This window comes from Papio anubis, chromosome 4, assembly GCF_008728515.1.
Source record: "Papio anubis isolate 15944 chromosome 4, Panubis1.0, whole genome shotgun sequence".
In the NCBI taxonomy this organism is placed as follows: Eukaryota; Metazoa; Chordata; class Mammalia; order Primates; family Cercopithecidae; genus Papio; species Papio anubis.
Window position 1 is genome coordinate 128,448,641 of NC_044979.1, and position 12,439 is coordinate 128,461,079.

A 12,439-nucleotide genomic window follows, 5' to 3' on the forward strand; every position below is an offset into this window, starting at 1 on the left:
GGTGGCTCAAGCCTGTAATCCCAGCACTTTGGGAGGCCGAAACGGGTGGATCACAAGGTCAGGAGATCGAGACCATCCTGACTAACACAGTGAAACCCCGTCTCTACTAAAAAAATACAAAAAAATAGCCGGGCGATGTGGTGGGCGCCTGTAGTCCCAGCTACTCGGGAGGCTGAGGCAGGAGAATGGCCTGAACCCGGGAGGCGGAGCTGCAGTGAGCTGAGATCCGGCCACTGCACTCCAGCCTGGGTGACAGAGCGAGACTCCGTCTCAAAAAAAAAAAAAAAAAAAAATCAAGACACACAGGCTGGGTGTGGTGGCTCACACCTGTAATCCCACGACTTTGGGAGGCTGAGGCGGAAGGATCGCTTGAGCCCAGAAGATCAAGACCAGTCTGCGCAACATGGTGAAACCTCCTCTCTACTAAAAATAGAAAAATTAGCCGGGAGTGGTGGTGCACGCTTGTAGACCCAGCTACTTGGGAGGCTGGGGCAGGAGGATCGCCTAAGCCCAGGAGGTGGAGGCTGCAGTGAGCAGAGATTGCACCACTGTACTCCAACCTGGGCAACAGAGTGAGACCCTGTTTAAAAAAAAAGAAAATCAACATACACAAAATGTGGGTCATGGGCAGAGCAGCCGTGTCCCCAGGGAGCAGGCAGGCCAGCTGGGGGCTTCTGAAGGCGAGGATGGCTGCAGAGGGAGGGAGGGCCTCCTGCTTCCCCCGGGAGGAGGGCTTGGTGTGCTGATCCCGACCACAGGCACTGACCGTATTTCTTGTTGAAGAGTTCCTTCACCTGCTCCCGCAGGATCACCTTCTCCCCGAGTCTGTTGGCGTCATCTTCATCTACAAGAGGAAGACAAGGGGGCATGAGAGTTGGCATCGGCTTGGCCACCGGACCTGCTGCTTCTCCCACCAGGCATCCCTGACTTGCCAAAACATTATCTGCAGGCCCCACCCACTCCCATGCACCTGTTTGTTTATTTATTTATTTATTTAATTTTATTTATATATTTTTGAGACAGAGTCTCGCTCTGTTGCCCAGGCTGGAGTGCAGTGGCATGATCTCAGCTCACTGCAACCTCCACCTCCCAGGTTCAAGCGATTCTTCTGCCTCAACCTCCCAAGTTGCTGGGATCACAGGCACACACCACCATGCCCAGCTAATTTTTGTATTTTTTAGTACAGACGGGTTTTCACCATGTTGCCCAGGCTGGTCTCAAACTCTTGGGCTCAGGTGATCCACCCACCTCAGCCTCCCAAAATGCTAGGATTACAGGCTTGAGCCACTGCGCCTGGCGGTAGCTGGTTTCTAGTCTCAGTTGTTGGTCTGTCCATCCATCCATTTTTCTTTTTTTGAGACATGGTCTTGCTCTGTCATCCAGGCTGGAAGGCAGTAGTGCAATCATAGATAGCTCATGGTAGCCTCCAAATCCCAGGCTCAAGTGATCCTCCTGCCTCAGCCTCCTGAGTAGCTGGGAATACAGATGTGTGCCACCACGCCTAATTTTTTAAATTTTTGTTACAGATGGAGCCTCGCTATGTTGCCCAGGCTGATCTTGAACTCCTGGCCTCAAGTGATCCTCTTGCCTTGGCCTTCCAAAGTTCAGGAATTACAGGTGTGAGCCACGGTGGCCAGCCCATCCCACATTTTCTTACCAGTGTCCCCAGCACAGGCCCTGTGTTGGGCACGAAACAACCTAAAGAGAAGAGACAGGGCTGCTCCCCTGAGGGGATCCCAGCCAGAGGGGGTGTCACCTGGTCACCAAAGTACAACAGAACACACTTAGGAGACAAGGGGCATGAATCAGGAATGCCCACCCTATCTGGGCAAGTCTGGGGAGACCTCCCCCAGGAGAGCAGGATGCTTGAATGGGCTCTCAAGGCCTGACATGGTGGCTCATGCCTATAATCCCAGCACTTGCGGAGGCAGAGGCAGGCAGATCACTTGAGGCCAGGAGTTCGAGACCAGCCTGGCCAACATGGTGAAACCCTGTCTCTACTAAAAATACAAAAAGATTAGCTGGGTGTGGCGGCGGGCACCTGTAGTCCAGCTACACGGGAGGGTGAGGCAGGAGAATCGCTTGAGCCTGGGAGGTGGAGGTTGCAGTGAGCAGAGATCACATTACTGTACTCCAGCCTGGGAGACAGAGACCTGTCTCAAACAAAAATGAAAACAACAACAGAAAAAAACGGACTCCGAAAAGGCAGGTAGGAGTTTGTGAAGGATGGAGTGGCAGTGGGAAGACAATGGGGCAGAAGGACCATCCAATCACAGGCACTCAAGGGTGAAAGATCCTGTGTTGGCCGGGTGCGGCCACTCACACCTGTAATCCCAGCACTGTGGGAGGCCGAGACAGGCAGATCACCAGAGGTCAGGAGTTCGAGACCACCCTGGCCAACATGGCGAAACCCCGTCTCTACTAAAAATACGAAAATTAGCCAAGTGTGGTGGTGGGCACCTGTAATCCCAACTACTCAAGAGGTTGAGACAGGAGAACTGCTTGAACCTGGAAGGCAGCAGTTGCAGTGAGCCAAGATCGTGCCACTGTACTCCAGACTGGGCGACAAGAGTGAAACTCCGTCTCAAAAAAAAAAAAAAAAGAAAGATCCTGTGTCCTGGAAGTGGCTGAACTTCGGGGTGGTATAGGGGAGACGACTGATGGGCCTAGCGGGGTCTGTGCACAGGGGCTGGTGTGACTGTGCTGGGCTGTTGGAAATCCCCTGACTGCTCGCTGGCCAAGGTCTGTGAATGGGAAACAGACCGTGTCTGGGAGTGTGGGGGCTGTGCATTCTCCCCGCTCACTGCCCAGGCAACCGTCATGGCCTGTCTGCTACTTGAGCCCTGGCGTGCTCTGCTGTCCCCTCCCTGTAGCCTAGAGAAGCTGCTGGGGTCAGTTGGCCCTGGAGACGGGGCCTGAGCTGGGCTGTAAGGCTGAGGGGTGGTTGGGCTGGAGATGGGGTCTGGGGTAGAGCTCTGCAGCAGCCTGCAGGCTTGTGCCAGGGTTGAGGACGGGGCTGGGATTGCAGGAAGGGTGGTTTGCATGTCCAACAGGAAATCTCCTCTCTGAGAAGCGTGGGGTCACGTGGGCTGGGCCTCTGGGGCAGGCGGATAGGGTAAGGGTGAGATGTTGGGGGAGTAGAGCTAGAAGCAGGCCGGGAGCCAGGGCCGGATGATGTAGGGCAGAGCAGACTGATGGATCTTTGGAACAAAATGACTCCTGTTTTTTTTCCTCTTTGTTTTTCCAAGACAGAGTCTCACTCTGTTGCCCAGGCTGGAGTGCAGGGGTGCGGTCTCGGTTCACTGCAACCTCTGCCTCCCAGGTTCAAGCTATTCTCGTGCGTCAACCTCCTGAGAGCTGGGACTACAGGCGCCTGCCACCACGTCTGGTTAATTTTTGTATTTTTAATAGAGATGGGGTTTTGCCATGTTGGCCAGGCTGGTCTCGAACTCCTGAGCTCAGGTGATCTGCCTACCTTGGCCTCCCACAGTGCTGGAATTATAGGCGTGAGCCACCGTGCCCGGCCTGACTCCTATTTTTTGAGACTCCCTGTTTCCCAGGTTGGAGTACAGTGGTGCCATCATGACTCACTGCAGCCTTTAACTTTTTGGTTTAAGCAATCCTCCCCACTCAGCCTCTCAAGTCGCTGGGGCTCTAGGCATGGACTACCGTGCCAGACTAAGGTTTTTTTAAAATTTTTTGTAGAGAGAGTCTCTCTCTGTTGCACAGGCTGTTCTTCAACTCCTAGGCTCAAGCGATCCTCCTGCCCTCAGCCTCTGAAAGTGCTGGGATTACAGTTGTGAGCCACTGTGCCTGGCTCTTTTAATCTTGAAAACTCTGCGAAGAGCTCACTTCTGTTTAGAGGCTGCCTTGGGAACTGCATCTCCTGGGCTGGTGCTCTGTGCTGCTTGGAGTCTGCTGACCCCATCTGGGTGGTTTGGCCTCCTATGCACAAGCTGCCCAGAAGGGAGGCCCTGTTCCCAATGTGGGGGTTGCCCCAAAGAGCAGGGAGCTTCCCACAAGAGAGAGGCTGGGCACCTGCTTGGCCTGGTTCCTCCTTTTCCCAGGGCTCCAACACTTACCACCTCAGGTCCTTGCAAACCCTGCAGGTCCCTGGCCTGGTCCATCCACACCCACACTGAGGAATCTCCGCACATCTCTGAGTTGCTGCATCTGTCTTCAGGCACGGCCTGCCAGCCCCCCTGGGTGCCCAGATACACTGCAAACATCAGCCATCCCAGACAATGTCCTCCTCCCGTGTCCCTATCTTGTGGAGTAATGCCTCTAATTCAGCCACACCAAGACCCCACGCTCCACATCCCCTAGAACCCTCCTCTTCTCCTGTGGCCCAACATGGCCCTTTCTTTCAGGACTAGGATGTGGGAAGAATCAAGGCCACCCTTGTCCAAATCCCATGCAGACCACTGTAATGGAGTCCTGGTCCCAAGGACCAGCTCCTAGAGCCTGCAGGGAAGCGACGGCACATTCCATCTGTCCCCATGCCACTAAGGAATCTTTGGTGGCAGAATTCTCAGCAGGCACGGCCGTGCGTGCACAGTACAGAGAAAGGATGGCCTGGATCACACACATCACTGTGTGCAGATGCTTTCCTAGACACTGCAGCCAAGGACACAGAGGCTCAGAGAAGTAAAGAAGCTTGCCTAAGGTCACACAGCCACTAAGCACCAGGAGTACTCTGTGTCGACCCCAAAGCCCTGGTCTTTCCACTCTACCATGAGCCCTGGGTTTCCTGATGTCTCGGATTCCCCTACATTTCTTTCTTTCTTTTTTTTTTTTTTTAAGAGTCATGCTCTGTCACCCAGGCTGGAGTGCAGTGGTACAATCTTGGCGCACTGCAACCTCTGCCTCCTGGGTTCAAGTGATTCTCATGCCTCAGCCTCCCGAGTATCTGGGATTACAGGTGCCCACCACCATGCCTGGCTAATTTTTGTATTTTTAGTAGAGACAGGGTTTCACCATGTTGCTCAGGCTGGTCTCGAACTCCTGGCCTCAGGTTATCTGCCCACCTCAACCTCCCAAAATGCTGGGATTACAGATGTGAACCACCATGCCTGGCATCTGCTACAGTAGCTATAGAAAGCAGGCTTAATCTTTAAGATAGTTTCCTGTAAATCTGTTGCTCTCAGCCCACAATGCCACCCCTCTGTCTTCTCCTGTGCCGGGACAGAGTGAGACTCAAAGTCAGATCTCTACGAAGCCTGCAGGATAGAAAGAAGCTTAGCAGGCCCCTCAAAGACGAGGCCCAGACCGGGCATAGTGGCTCACTTGAGGTCAGGAGTTCTAGACCAGGCTGGCCAACATGGTGAAACCCCGTCTCTACTAAAAATACAAAAAATTAGCTGGGTGTGGTGATGCGTGCCTGTAATCCCAGCTACTCAGGAGCCTGAGGCAGGAGAATCCCTTGAACTGGGAGGTGGAGGTTGCAGTGAGCTGAGATTGCGCCACTGCACTCCAGCCTGGGCGACAGACCAAGACTCCATCTCAAGAAAAAAACAAAACAAGACAAGCAAACAAACAAAAAACATGGGACCCCAAACTCACTATGCCAAAGGGAAATGTTAAGCTTGGGAACTGAGTCACGCGATAGCCTTTTGTCCCTAAGCAGATGGTTGTGAGACAGAAGGTCACCTATCTCCCCTGGTGGCCTCCCTCACCCTGGCCATGTAAAATCACAGCTTATCTTCACCGGCAGGGGACAAAGATAAGAAGAGAAATCATTGCTCTGTCCACCCAAGACAAATGTGTATTTGACTTCCTCTATTCTGTTTATCTTATGTAAAATGCAGATTTACTGAGCACAGGACGAATACATCATTAACTATTCCCCTTCCCCCTTTATTTTTTTATTTTTTGAGACAGAGTCTCACTGTTTTCCAGGCTGGAGTGCAGTGACCTGATTTTGGCTCAATGCAACCTCCGCCTGCCGGGTTTGAGTGATTCTCGTGCCTCAGCCTCCAGAGTAGCTGGGATTACAGGCACCTGCCACCACGCCTGGCTAATTTTTTTTTATTTTTAGTAGAGACGGGGTTTCATTATGCTGCCCATTATGCTCCTGACCTCAGGTGATCCACCTGCCTTGGCCTCCCAAAGTGCTGGGATTACTAGCGTGAGCCACTGTGCCCAGCCCCTCTTTCCCCTTGAAATACCAAAGTCCTCAAAACCCTCTCTGGAAAAAAGCACAGGCCACAGACCCTATTGCAGCTTGAGTCTCTTTTTCCTGGCTGTGTCCTCCACCATGGCAAAATAAATCTCTAAATTGATGGAGACCTGTTTCAGGCACTTTTTGGTTTACATGGCCCACGGGAGCCTGTAACAGGGATCCTGACTCAGCTGGGAGTCAGGGAGGGCTTCCCAGAGGAGGTGACCACCAGACGGGGCCCAAAGCTCCAAGGATGTGGGCTCATCTGCACGCTGGGGCTCATCACACGGACCTCCAAGGCAGTTGGGAGCGGTGAGTAAGACACAAGGAAACTTGCAGTATCCTGTAATTTTGGGTGCTCAACATGCATTAGCCAGTCAGGAAACTTCCCCTGTTCCTTCCAAGTCTTGCCTGGTCTGGGGAGAAGTGCAACCCTAAACCAAGCTGCGGCTAACCAGGAGTGACACTACGGGGCAGTCAACAGGACACTATGGCAGTTCTATATGGCGCACACAGGTGCCAGGCGGTGAACCAGAAGTGGCGGGAGTGTGCATGTGAGGAAAGTGGGGCTGGGCTGGCTGAGGGGGCTGGTGGTTTGGGGAGGCGTCTTCATCACCTCTGGAGTGTGGCAGGGGTGGAGTGGGGCTAAATGCCTTTGTTAATAACACCAAGAACTGGCCAGATGTAGTGGCTTATGCCTGTAATCCCAGCACTTTGGGAGGCTGAGGTCAGGAGTTTGAAACCAGCCTGGGCAACATGGCAAGACCCCGTCTCTAAAAAAAAAAAAAAAAAAAAAAAAATTAGCTGGGCATGGTGGTGTGTGCCTATAATCCCAGCTACCTGGGAGGCTGAGGTGGGAGGATCGCTTAAGCCTGGAAGGTTGCAGTGAGCTATGATCGCACCACTGCATTCCAGCCTGGGCAATTGAGCTAGACCCTGTCTCAAACAAACAACCAACAAAAATTTAAAAATAAAAACCAAGCTCGGCACATACTATGTGCAGACACTGTGCAAGGCCCACAATGTGCCTTGTCCGTGGGATTCTCTAGTTCAGTCAACATCAAGCTCAGGAAGAACACTGATTTTTCTCTGTAGCTGCTCTTGCATTTTCCTACCTCTTTCTTTTTATTTAATTTAGAGGAAAGAGAATTACTTTTTTTTCTTTTTTTGATACAGACAGGGTCTTGCTGTCATTCAGGCTGAAGTGCAGTAGCTAGGACTACAGGTGCAGGCCATCACGCCCAGCTAATTTTTCCATTTTTTGTAGAGATGAGATCTTGTTATGTTGTCCAAGCTACATTTTTTTAAATCGTGAGTTTTTGAAGGAAATGGGGCAGGGCAGGCTCTGGTAGGGGCTGGACTGGATGAGCCCCTGCTTGAATGCCTGCATACAGTGGGGAAAAGGGGGATTTCCAGGGACAGGGATGGGGAAAGTTCCTAGCTCATTAGACAGGAAGGCAATCTTGATTCTAACCCCTAATGCTGTGTGGTGTATGGAAAGTCACTCAACCTCTCTGAGCCTGTTTCCACATTCCTCAACTGGGACTCTGGGCCTGTTGGATCTAATCTCACAATCAAAAAGCACTACAGGCTGAGCAGAGTGGCTCATGCCTGTCATCCCAGCACTTTGGAAGGCTGAAGTGGGAGGATTGCTTGAGGCCAGGAGTTCGAGACCAGCCTGGGCAACATAGGGAAACCCTGTCTCTAAAAAAAAAAAAAAAAAGGTGGGGTTTAGTTTACTGTCCTGAATGCCAAGTCAGCAAACCTATTCTCGGGGAGGGGACCTGCCTGAGCTTCCCTGAACCCAGACTGGCTGTAAATGACACCCACGGTTGCAAACATTTCAGTGTTCCCTGTTTGGAAATGTCATAGTTGGGACTCAGTGTGTGCGGGGTTTCACCTTCATGTTTCTGCCCCCAGTGCTGTGAGAAAGTCTTGCTGAAAGAACCCATCCCCACAGCAGTGACCTCTTGCCCACTTCCCCGGACAGTGACGCCTTTGGTGGACAGGCCGTCCCTTGACATTTTTCCTGCCCCCTCCTGCTCATTCTGTTCTTCGGTCTCCTCTCTCTTCTGAACGCTGCCTGGGCAACTCTCATCTTATCTTTTCCAACCTGCTGTCTGTTAGCCCAAAGAGTAACTGAATTTTGCCAACGAGAAAAAAAAGACAACCGAGCTCACTGAATCAGCCATGCTATGTACACAATTTTAAACCAACTGGCTCGAGTGATGCCTGGGCTGGCTCTGCGGCTCTCTCCCAGGACAAAGTGCAAGAGCCCTGGGCAACCTTGGCCTCTCCCCACCTAGTTAGAGGTCTTCGGCTCAGACTGACGATCTCATGTTGGTAATTACGACGGATTCACAGCAGGGAGACGCAGCCAGCGATGAGAAAGGGTGGCTTAGAGGGGAGAGACTACGATCTGTAGCAGAAGCATGGCATAATAGTCCTCCTCTCCCGTCCTGAACCACTTCACAGAGCCCCAACTCGCTGCCAGGCCCGGGCAGAGTTCACGGCTGCAGCAATTGCACCATTGCATTCCAGCCTGGGTGACACAGTGAGACCCAGTCTTGAAAAAATTTTAAAAAGGTACATTCAGGTTCAGTTTTTAACCCCTTGTAGGGCGTGTGCACAGGTTTAGCAGGAATTCCATCAGCTCCATTTCATGGATGAGATAACTGAGGCCTGGAGAGAGGAGGGCCAAGCTGCAATGGGGCAGACACCTGTGCCCAGGCCAGTGATCATGAGCCTGTGCTTCTCCTGCCACCCCAGACCTGGCTGGGCCTGGACACTGCATGCAGGAGGGGCCCTTAAGCCTTGACCCATTTTACAAAGGGAACTGACGTTTTTTTCTTAAGATGGAGTCTCGCTCTGTCATTCAGGGTAGAGTGCAGTGGCATGATCTGGGCTCACTGCAATCTCCACCTCCCAGGTTCCAGCAATTCTCCTGCCTTAGACCCTCGAGTAGCTGAGACTACAGGCACGAGCCACCACTCTCGGCTAATTTTTGTATTTTTAGTAGAGATGGGGTTTCACTATGTTGGCCAGGCTGGTCTCGAACTCCTGACCTCAGTTGATCTGCCTGCCTCGGCCTCCCAAAGTAATGGGATTACAGGCGTAAGCCACCATGCCTGGCTCAAAGGGAACTGTCTTAAAGTGGGATTGAGTTGTCGAACTACTCTCTGGGTCCCCAAGACCCCTCCTTCTGAACCCCTCTAGGGCCTAGACATGCCAGAGTCATCAAACCCCCAAATCCAAACCTGCAGTGGGGGTGGGAAGGAGGCTGTTGGAATGGGGGAATCTCCACTTCTCTTCCTCTGCTTTTTATTTATTTATTTTTTTCAGATGGAGTCTCGCTCTGTTGCCCAGGCTGGAGTGCAGTGGCATGATCTCAGTTCACTGCAACCTGCGCCTCCTGGGTTCAAGCGATTCTCCTGCCTCAGCCTCCCAAGTAGCTGGGATTATAGGTGTGTGTCATGACGCCAGGCAAATTTTTTTGTATTTTTAGTAGAAATGGGGTTTCACCATGTTAGCCAGGCTGGTCTCGAACTCCCGACCTCAGGTGATCCACCTGCCTCGGCCTCCCAAAGTGTTGGGATTACAGGCATGAGCCACTGCGCCCAGCCAGTTTTGTTTTTTTTTAAATCAGTGTTGATTAAAAGTCCAGCATAGGCTGGGTGTGGTGGCTCATGCCTGTAATCCCAGCACTTTGGGAGGCCGAGGCGGGCGGATCACAAGGTCAGGAGGGAGATCGAGACCATCCTGGCTAACACGGTGAAACCCAGTCTCTACCAAAAACACAAAAAATTAGCTGGGCGTGCTGGCGGGCACCTGTAGTTCCAGCTACTCGGGAGGCTGAGGCAGGAGAATGGTGTGAACCTGGGAGGCGGAGCTTGCAGTGAGCCGAGATCGTGCCACTGCACTCCAGCCTGGGGAACAGAGTGAGACTCGTCTCAAAAAAAAAAAAAAAAAAAAAAAAAAACATCCAGCATAGGCCGGGCACAGTGACTCACGTCTATAATCGTAGTACTTTGGAAGTTTGAGATGTGTGGATTACTTGAGCCCAGGAGTTCCAGATCAGCCTGGGAAACATGGTAAAACCCTGTCACTACAAAAAAAAAAAATACAAAAATTATAGCCTGGCACGGTGGTGCACACCTCCAGTCGCAGCTACTTGGGAGGCTGAGGCAGGAGGATCACTTGAGCTTAGGGAGGTCAAGGATGCAGTGAGCCGTGATCATGCCACTGCACTCCAGCCTGAGTGACAGAGAGAGATCTTACCTAAAAAAAAAAAAAAAAAAAAAGGTCCAGTATCTAGGCTGGGTGTAGTGGCTCACGCCTGTAATCCCAGCACTTTGGGACACCAAGGGGGTGAGATCCCTTGAAGCCAGGAGTTCTAGACCGGCCTGGGCAATAAAGCAAGACACTGTCTCTATAAAAATATTAAATAAGAATAATGAGACCGGGCTCAGTGGCTCATGCTTGTAATCCCTGCACTTTGGGAGGTCGAGGCGGCTGGATCACCTGAGGTTAGGAGTTTGAGACCAGCCTGGCCAACATGGTGAAACCCCATCTCTACTAAAAATACAAAAAAAAAAAAAAAAAAAATTAGCTGGGCCTGGTGGTGCATGCCTGTAATCCCAGCTACTCAGGAGGCTGAGGCAGGAGAATCGCTTGAACCCAGGAGGTGGAGGTTGCAGTGAGCTGAGACTGCACTGCTGCTCTCCAGCCTGGGCAATAGGAGCGAAACTCTGTTTCTAAAACAAAACAAAACAAAACAAAACAAAACAAAAACAAACAAAAAGAATAATGGAATAATAATAAAAGACCAGCATCTGGCACAGTGCTGGCCCCAGTGGAGACATCTGTGCCCATGCACGGGTGAGTGACTGTACCTGAGTCCCCAAGGCCTCTGTTGGACCCCACAAAGTCCTCTGCGGGCGGCGCTGAGCCCTCTGCATGATGGGAAGGTCCTTAGAGGGCTAGGCCTCCATGTCCCCCCACCTCCACCTCCCTCCTCCTTTGTCACCACACCCCTCCCCACAAGGCTAGAAGGATCAGGTACACCCAGTAAACCACATGTACTGAGCCATGGTTACCGCCCTGCTCCTGCTCTACTTCTGTGGCTCAGACACACTCATCAGCTTCTGTTCGGCACAAGGTGCCTGGCGACCCCTCGGTGCTGATCTCATTCCAGCCTAAATAAAGGTGTGGGTTGCTCTTGTCAGCTTGGGTGGTCTCTGTTGGGGAAAGGGTTTCTGGGAGGCTTTCTGGGATGTTGCAAGAGACTCTAAAGGCACCCCCAACCCTGCTCCCTTTTGGGGCCAGAAAGCCCCTGTCTATTTTTAATTTTATTTTAATTAATATTATTTTTTTTTTTTGAAAGAAGGTCTTGCTCTGTTGCCCAGGCTGGTGTGCAGTGGCACCATCACGGCTCACTGCAGCCTTGACTTCCTGGGCTCAAGTGAGCCTCTTGCCTTAGCCTCCTGAGTAGCTGGGACTACAGGCATGTGCCATCATGCCTGGCTAATTTTTGTCAAGATGGGATTTTGCCATGTTGCCCAGGCTGGTCTCGAACTCCTGAGCTCAAGCAATCCGCCTGCCTCAACTTCCCATAGTGCTGGGATGACAAGCATAAGCAACCGCACCCAGCCTGGAAGCCCCTGTCTAATAAAGGCAAAGAAGCTTGGGGTTCCCTTCCCCGATGTGTGGAAGGTTTGGGGGCAGGATGGGGCTGTAATGACCCCAGCTGAGTCCCTAACAGCCAGAAAAGGGCAGGGTCTCCCCAACATGCCATCATTTCATGGCCGACTCTGCCACTTTAGGCACTGGGCCAACTCTAGGCCTGGCAGTAGGGCATCTCGTCTGCCCACAAAGGCCTCCAAGCCCCGCCCCGCAGATGCCAGCTTTCCCTGGGAAGGCAGAAGGGAGATCATTACTGAACCCTAATTAACAAAGACAAGCAGACACATTTCAGTGGAGAAACATGTGACTGGTGCTGGAATTGCGATCTCTTTAGAAACTCGAGAAAGATGGTCGGGTGTGGTGGCTCATGCCTGTAATCCCAGCACTTTGGGAGGGCGAGGCGGGCGGATCATGAGGTCAGGAGATCAAGACCATCCTGGCTAACATGGTGAAACCCCGTCTCTACTGAAAATACAAAAAATTAGCTGGGCGTGGTGGTGGGTGCCTGTAGTCCCAGCTACTCAGGAGGCTGAGGCAGGAGAATGCCATAAACCCGGCAGGCAGAGCTTGCAGTGAGCCGAGATCGTGCCACTGCAC